Source organism: Pyxicephalus adspersus, chromosome 8, assembly GCF_032062135.1.
Source record: "Pyxicephalus adspersus chromosome 8, UCB_Pads_2.0, whole genome shotgun sequence".
NCBI classification, from domain to species: domain Eukaryota; kingdom Metazoa; phylum Chordata; class Amphibia; order Anura; family Pyxicephalidae; genus Pyxicephalus; species Pyxicephalus adspersus.
This window is the reverse complement of record NC_092865.1, coordinates 34821491-34828390: the sequence shown is the minus strand read 5'-3', so window position 1 is coordinate 34828390 and position 6900 is coordinate 34821491. Positions and strand designations below refer to the sequence as shown.

Genomic DNA, 6900 nt, shown 5'->3' with positions numbered 1-6900 from the left:
CATTTATACTGACCTACAGACATTTATATTGATTTTCCTTTTTTCAAATATGATCTTTAAACATTCCTATAATAAAAATACACATAAATTGCTTTCTCTTGAATTCCTACATTCATTTTACCTATGTATGACCTGAACACACCTCCATACCTCAGCATCTTGCTCTAGGGAAGTTGGGGGGTGGGCAGGGGCTGGGCAGGCAGTAAAACTGACAAGGGGGAAAAAAATATGAATTTTATAATATTATGAATATTAAAATAGTATATTAAATCATCAAGCACCAGAAATTCACATGTTCCTCTATATCAGTAAATTCCAGATATTTCCTTAGGGCTGAGCCACATGGCAGGATGTGAAAGAAAAGTGAAAATGTGCAACAGGGGCATAAAATGAGAATGTGGCACTAAGACAAATAAGTTATTAATAAGCTAAAATATATATTTTTTTACTTCGGGTTACATTTTGCTAAATTTAAGGCAACTAGTCACAATATGGTCCTGGGCAGGAACAACCTTCCTAGTTATGGGTTATTGCCATTCCTTGTGTCAAGTGTGTTAAATAAAGTAAATGTCAAGAATGTAAAATAAATATGTTATAGACACTAAATATGTATTTTTTATATTATACTCCATCCGATACAACATTTAAATTATTTGCATTTGCAATTTAGAAAACTTAATTGAAGGTGAAAGAGATAATGACACTTGTGTGTTCTCTGTCTACGTACCATGTGCAAATAGATGTCCCTCTTTTGGATCCCTCCTTTATATAAATATGAATAATGGATCCTGTTGTTTGCTTTGTAACCTAACTGTTGATACAGCCAGTTTCCACCTTTTAGGCAGAATGTAATAGCTTCATTACAACACCCATGTATAGCAGTGGGATAACCTAGGAAAAACAAGCTGGCCTCTCCTACATGGGACCCACCTAATGCCACCCCTCAGGTATGGTCATCTACTCCCTTCTACCATTGTAGGCAAGTCATGACCAGGAACATCAGTTACCCCTATCCTCATATCCACCAACAGCAGTGAGATTTCATACAAGGACTTCTGCTGGGACCTAAAGTCCAGTGGTTTGCTCTAACATGGGCTGAAAAGTAAAAGCTCTAAATACTGTGTGTTAACATGTGTGAGTCATGTTAAGGCATCTCATAAATTTTTAAAATAGTCTGCCAAAACGCTGCAATGCTCCCAAAACTGGATATGGACTTTTTTTTAATCTCTGCCCCACAATGTATAGGTAGTTTTCCTATATTTGGTTTACAAATATTACACTACAATGCACATGTGTTTAGGTTATTTTTTATAACTAGCATTTTTTTTTTACACAAAAAAGTCACAAATCCCCCCCCCCAGTGAGGCCAATGAAGCAGAATCTATTGTTCAGTTGGAGCTAGTATAGAAACCAAAATTGTACTTGCCTTTTATATACCTTAACTTGTGAAAATAGTTCCTTGTTCTGTTTTCAGCGACTTTGGAGTTTTGGTATTCTTACCCCCGATAACATTTTGTCACCTAACTTATTGCATTCATTATAACATGATACGATGGGAAGAGCTCTTACCTTTGAAACTGCAGGTCTCCTTGTCTAGGAACTCAGGGCTCATCACTGAAGTCCCCTAAAGACATAAAAAATGGCAAGAAGGTTTACCCCTTGTGCATTTAACAAAAAAAAAAATATCAGTTCATAATAGACTTACCCTTTAACTAGAAGAATCATCTACATAAGTAATTATTTGGAGAGTACATCTGCCAGCTAATGGCTATGGCAAGCTTTACTAATGTTTATTTCAAGGTAAATCTTTTATATCTTCAATATCCCTTCCTATTGAACATATCTTTGTTCCTTTGTATTCACCAATCTACTATCTTACCTGTTGTACAAGTATTGTTATAAAAACCTTTTTACATGCCTTGGTTATTTATCATCTCTCATCTAAAACAAATGAGCCAACTCACTGAAAAACTCTAAAGACAATCTAACTCATGTAGGCAACATTTTGTTGAAACATTATCGAGAGAGCCCTATAGTATTGATGGTGTAATTTCTATTGCAGTAAATGGTGCATAGCACACAATGATTTTTGTAATCAAATTAAACATACCCAGCCAGCTACAGCTAAACAAGTTAGAAATCTATCACGCGACACATGGATTTTATACTTTATCTCTCTCAACCATGTATCTCTCGAGCAGATCTCATCTGTGTATATTTTTACATTATGCAAAGCAAGTGCAAAACAACTGCAGTATCCCTTAACAACCAATCACTTTTTATGATTATTATAGTTCAGTTAGTATGGAGTTTATAGTTTAGAATAATCAGACCAATGAGAAATATTTTAACCTTTGAGGCTGGTGGACATAAGCACTGGTCTCCCTTATTTGCTAATATTTTTGTTATTTGCACTCATATGCTTTTTACATTTACATGGCAGCATATTTAGGCTGTAATACCAATCCTGGCTACAGACACTAATGTATTATTAACTTGTAACAAGCATGCAGAGATATCTTAAAAATTCATGTTGCTGGTGTTTATGCTTGTTTATAAGCGACTTAGTATATTGCAAAGCCAGTTAGGAGGAAGAATACAGCCATGCAGCCTGCACTATTAATAACCAGTTCAATAGCTGTAGCTTTTCCCTGGCATAGATTTCTTTCAACCCATAGAACATCACACATTATTGTGAAATAACAAAAGAATTTCTCTGGAGAACGTCTTAATACGTTGTGATACCTTAGATTAGCTCTGAAGCGTATTTCTTGGTTGTGGTTCCAAAAGGTTAATTACGAGGGGGCAGTGAAAGATAAACTCTGTATAGATATATCCTATTTATTCTTTACCACTTCAACAAAGAATTTACTTTTTATTCTGAGACGGCTATTCCCCCACAGTATAACCTAACCTAGGAACAAAAATGTAATACATTACAGCTCACCAGGTTTTAGGCAAGAACAGAAATTACCTGTTAATTGTATTGTATATGCAGTATCATCACAGTAATTTCCAGTGAGATGATCTAAAACATAAAACAAGATTATCTTATTTGTGCAAACTGCTTATCCCAGCAACCCTCAAGTCATGTAAAATAACCAAAGGCAGACAAGGCTGAAGTTTATCCTGGGAGACAACTATGCTTCTCTCTATAGATACACTGGAGAGTTATGCATACCCACACAGTAATTGGAAATGTACTATTTACAGGATTACCAGGAGATAAAGGATAAAAAGCCTAGGGAGAGAAAACTAATGCAGCCCTCCTTTCTATGGACTGGTCAGTTGCAAAATATGAAATGTGTTTTTTATGCTTTAAAGTTCCTCTCCATACAAGTAAAATTTTAAAAAAATTTTTGGACACAAAAGAATCAATTGTATGAAGAATCAATTTTTTCACACTGGCCATGGATCCTTGGGTGAACAGAAACAGATCCAATAAATCACCACATAATTAAAACATAAAGTGGAAATTCCACCTATTCAATGAACTTAAATGAATTTCCCATTTATTTGGTCCATTGTTCAATTTTCATTATTCATACTTATCCAACCCAGCGAATCCTCATTCACCTGTTCTTTTTAGCCCACTATTGTATACTACTGTAGTGCCATCTCTTTTGGGGTCTCTTTTTTTGGTGCCTGGTCTAACTATGTGTGTCGGGTTATTACTCATTACTTATTAGTCACTGGGTCATTTTCTAATAGGGAATGCCCTCTACTGACATAGTAACATACCAAAGGACATATTAGGGTAGTAGTGGAATGATTAAAGGTATTGTAAGTCCCTTCAGATGGGTATTGCCACCCCCAAATAGATATGTAGATATAGGAAAGCAGAGAAAGAGTGTTTTTTTTTTGGCAAAAAGTATTTTATTGTATTCAGTGATAGTTTCTCATAGAATACAAAACATAATATCCATATAGCCTCTAAATGTGTTTGGAGGTCCCACAATTGGCCAGTAAATTGGCACCAGACATAGACCACCAAGGTACAGAACATAACATAAGATCTTAATCGTATATTTATGCCGCAAGTTCAATATAGAGTCGCATATGTGTAGCCAGTTTAGCTGAAGCGTTTCGCCCAGTAAAGGCTGCACGCTAGCGGATTGTAAATATACACTAGAAGCAGTCTAGGTATTCATAAAATACAAAGCAATAATTACATTGGAGAAAATGATAATTTAAAGAGAAGTATATTATCCCAAAAATTTAAAGCAATGACAGAGTGTACAAAATAATTCCTGAATATAGACTATTTCCTATGTAGCACATATATTTATATATATACTACCTGCGCATGTAATGATAAATATCATTGACTAAAGTAGTTAGAATGGGATACGATGACATAGATATTCCAGGAGGCTTCAGGGCTACCCAGTATCTACCATAACCGAGTAACAAAAATACCATTCAAATAACGTTAGAGCTGTGAGAATAGGTACACTTTAAAATGACCTTTTCTATCCTGTAACATTCTGTCCCAAGCCGATGTGTGGTAGTAGTTTTTTTCTCAGTACTTGGCCAATTTGGCATTGGAAGACCAGCACTGTGTCTACCTAACATGCACTCTTTGGCACTGTGCTCCATGTCCGGGTGATTATCTGATGATATCTAGTAGTAGTTAGTTCAACTGGACTAGTTTTTGTAATGTGGAGGATATTTTACAGCCCACCCAAGCTGACATTTCTTCAAATTTCTGACAAGGAATACTGTCCATAAATAGGCATGGGAGAGGCAACCGTTTCTGAATAGGGGTGGGGGCCATCCACCTATTATAAAGTTTTAACATCTCTACCTTCGACAATGTTACATACCTTCAGCAATGTAATTTCAAATTTTAATACCTATGCAGACTTCCTAACATCAAGGATGTGATTATGCTAATTTCACACTTCCCAATCTTGTACAAACAATATTAGCAGTGTAACACTCCATTGAGATTGAATTAACATATTTATGCTGTGTAGATATAAACTTTGGGGTACTTTCTAAACTTTCTACACACTACACAATGGGAGGAAGAAGCAACTTGGATAGGCTGGGTAACATTTTTAACTATACAATGCTCTTGAACGTGACCAACTACTACTAGATATACAACAACCTAGATAAATGAGAACCTTCATGGATCTGCCCTGGGGATCCTGCTGTGGCTATTTGCAGCTATTTCCCTGGGTTCCACATCAGTTTCTGCTGTGCTGAGCACTGTGTTCACTCCATGCTGTGCCCTGACAGGTATGGCAGGGGCAAGAGCAGCCATGCACCTCAGCCTGAACAAATGTCATCCCAGAAGGCCAGGCCAACGTAAAAATTTAGTGGCTATATAAGCCAATACTAGGTAGATGTGATGCTGTGACTCCCAGCTACCTAGCGTTTAGGACTCCCCATAGCTTGAGCCTTGCTTGTCCTGACCTTCCTACCTGGATAGCAAAACTACCTTGTCTGCCACCTGCCTATACCTTCTGCCTGGATATGAATACCACTTTGTCTGCCATATTGGATATTGACATTGCCTTGTCTGCTACCTTCCTTGACTGCCACCGGGATAATGATGAAGCTTTGCCCCTGATTCATCAATAAAATCCGCGCTCGCTGGAAGCGCGAAAGTACGCACGGCCAGCGATCGCGGTTTACCGCGGTCCGGACTCGAGTGTGCGCGTACACTCGCCTCCTCACTGCCAGCCGGATTCCTGCCTTCATAATAATGAGCAAGTCTGCCCTCCCACCATTTCCCAACTAAAGACAAACACACCTTTTGTTCAAATGACCCACAGGCCTTTCATTTTTGTCCACACTTAAACTTTTATTGATGAAGAGGAGAATACAAAAAAAACATGAACATAAAAATACCGGCATACACAAAATCACAAAGTCAGGGAGGGAGATTCAGTTTTAATTATGGACTAATCATTTATACTAGGCCTTTCTATTTTAGCAATAGAAGAACAAAAACAAAACCAATTCAAAATAATATCAATACATTGATATTAATAATAATATATAGTATTTTTATAGTGCTAACATACTACACAGCACTTTACAAAGTCCATAGTCATGTCACTAGATGTCCCTCAAAGGGGGCTCAGAATCTAATATCCTTACCATAGCCATATGTCATTTACATGTCTAAGGTCACTTTTTGGGGGGAAGCCAATTAACCTAACTGCATGTTTTTTGGAATATGGGAGGAAACCAGAGTACTCAGAGGAAACCCACAAAAACACAGTGAGACCCGCAAACTCCATGCAGACATCGTCCTGGCTGAGAAAGCCCAAACTCTGAGCCACCTTGCTGCCATTAACAAACAAATGATGATAACAAAACAATAACCTAGTCCATATCAAAATTCAGTAACAAATATTAAGTAACACATCACAAAACCAATGTTTTCCTATACTCTGTTAAGGATGCAGTTTCTCTAAGGCATCCACTACACCATCTTGGGATCTGCATCAGGAGATTCCATACCAAGATGGGCTCCCACCCCATTTATACTGACACCAAAACATGCCCTTGAGGAACTAAACCTGTTAGACCTACCTAACAACCCAAAACAACAACTAAGCCCCCTCGCCCCAATCTAATCTTACCATCAGAGGGGAGGGAGCGTGGGAATTTTTCAATATCCAGGCTAAATTCTTATGGTCTCCCCATACTGCCCCGCTAACATTTATCACCTTAATCCAATCCTTAACTCCACCCTCCAAACCAATCTTAAATTGGTTGTTCTATAATCTCAAACAACTTTTAACCCCAACCTGTCTGTTCCCCTGTTCACCCAGTCTTGTCCGCCGTCCCCTAAGCTTCCTAGCTTGTTCAGCTCCAGGCCTGTCTTTACAATGAGGATCAGAATATAGGGACAAATAGTGTCCTCCAAAAACCTTTTTT

At 37.6% G+C, this 6900-nt stretch overlaps 1 long non-coding RNA gene across 1 annotated transcript in view; it reads right to left on the bottom strand.

Moving 5' to 3' along the window:
- Nucleotides 1-6900, bottom strand: part of LOC140336718 (uncharacterized) — a 94366-nt gene that overhangs the window by 25852 nt on the left and 61614 nt on the right. Inside the window, exons 2-3 of the long non-coding RNA XR_011921933.1 lie at nt 2975-3028; nt 1570-1624 (exon numbers count right to left, since the gene is read on the bottom strand). This is a non-coding gene — a long non-coding RNA (uncharacterized lncRNA). The remainder of the gene's footprint in view (nt 1-1569; nt 1625-2974; nt 3029-6900) is intronic.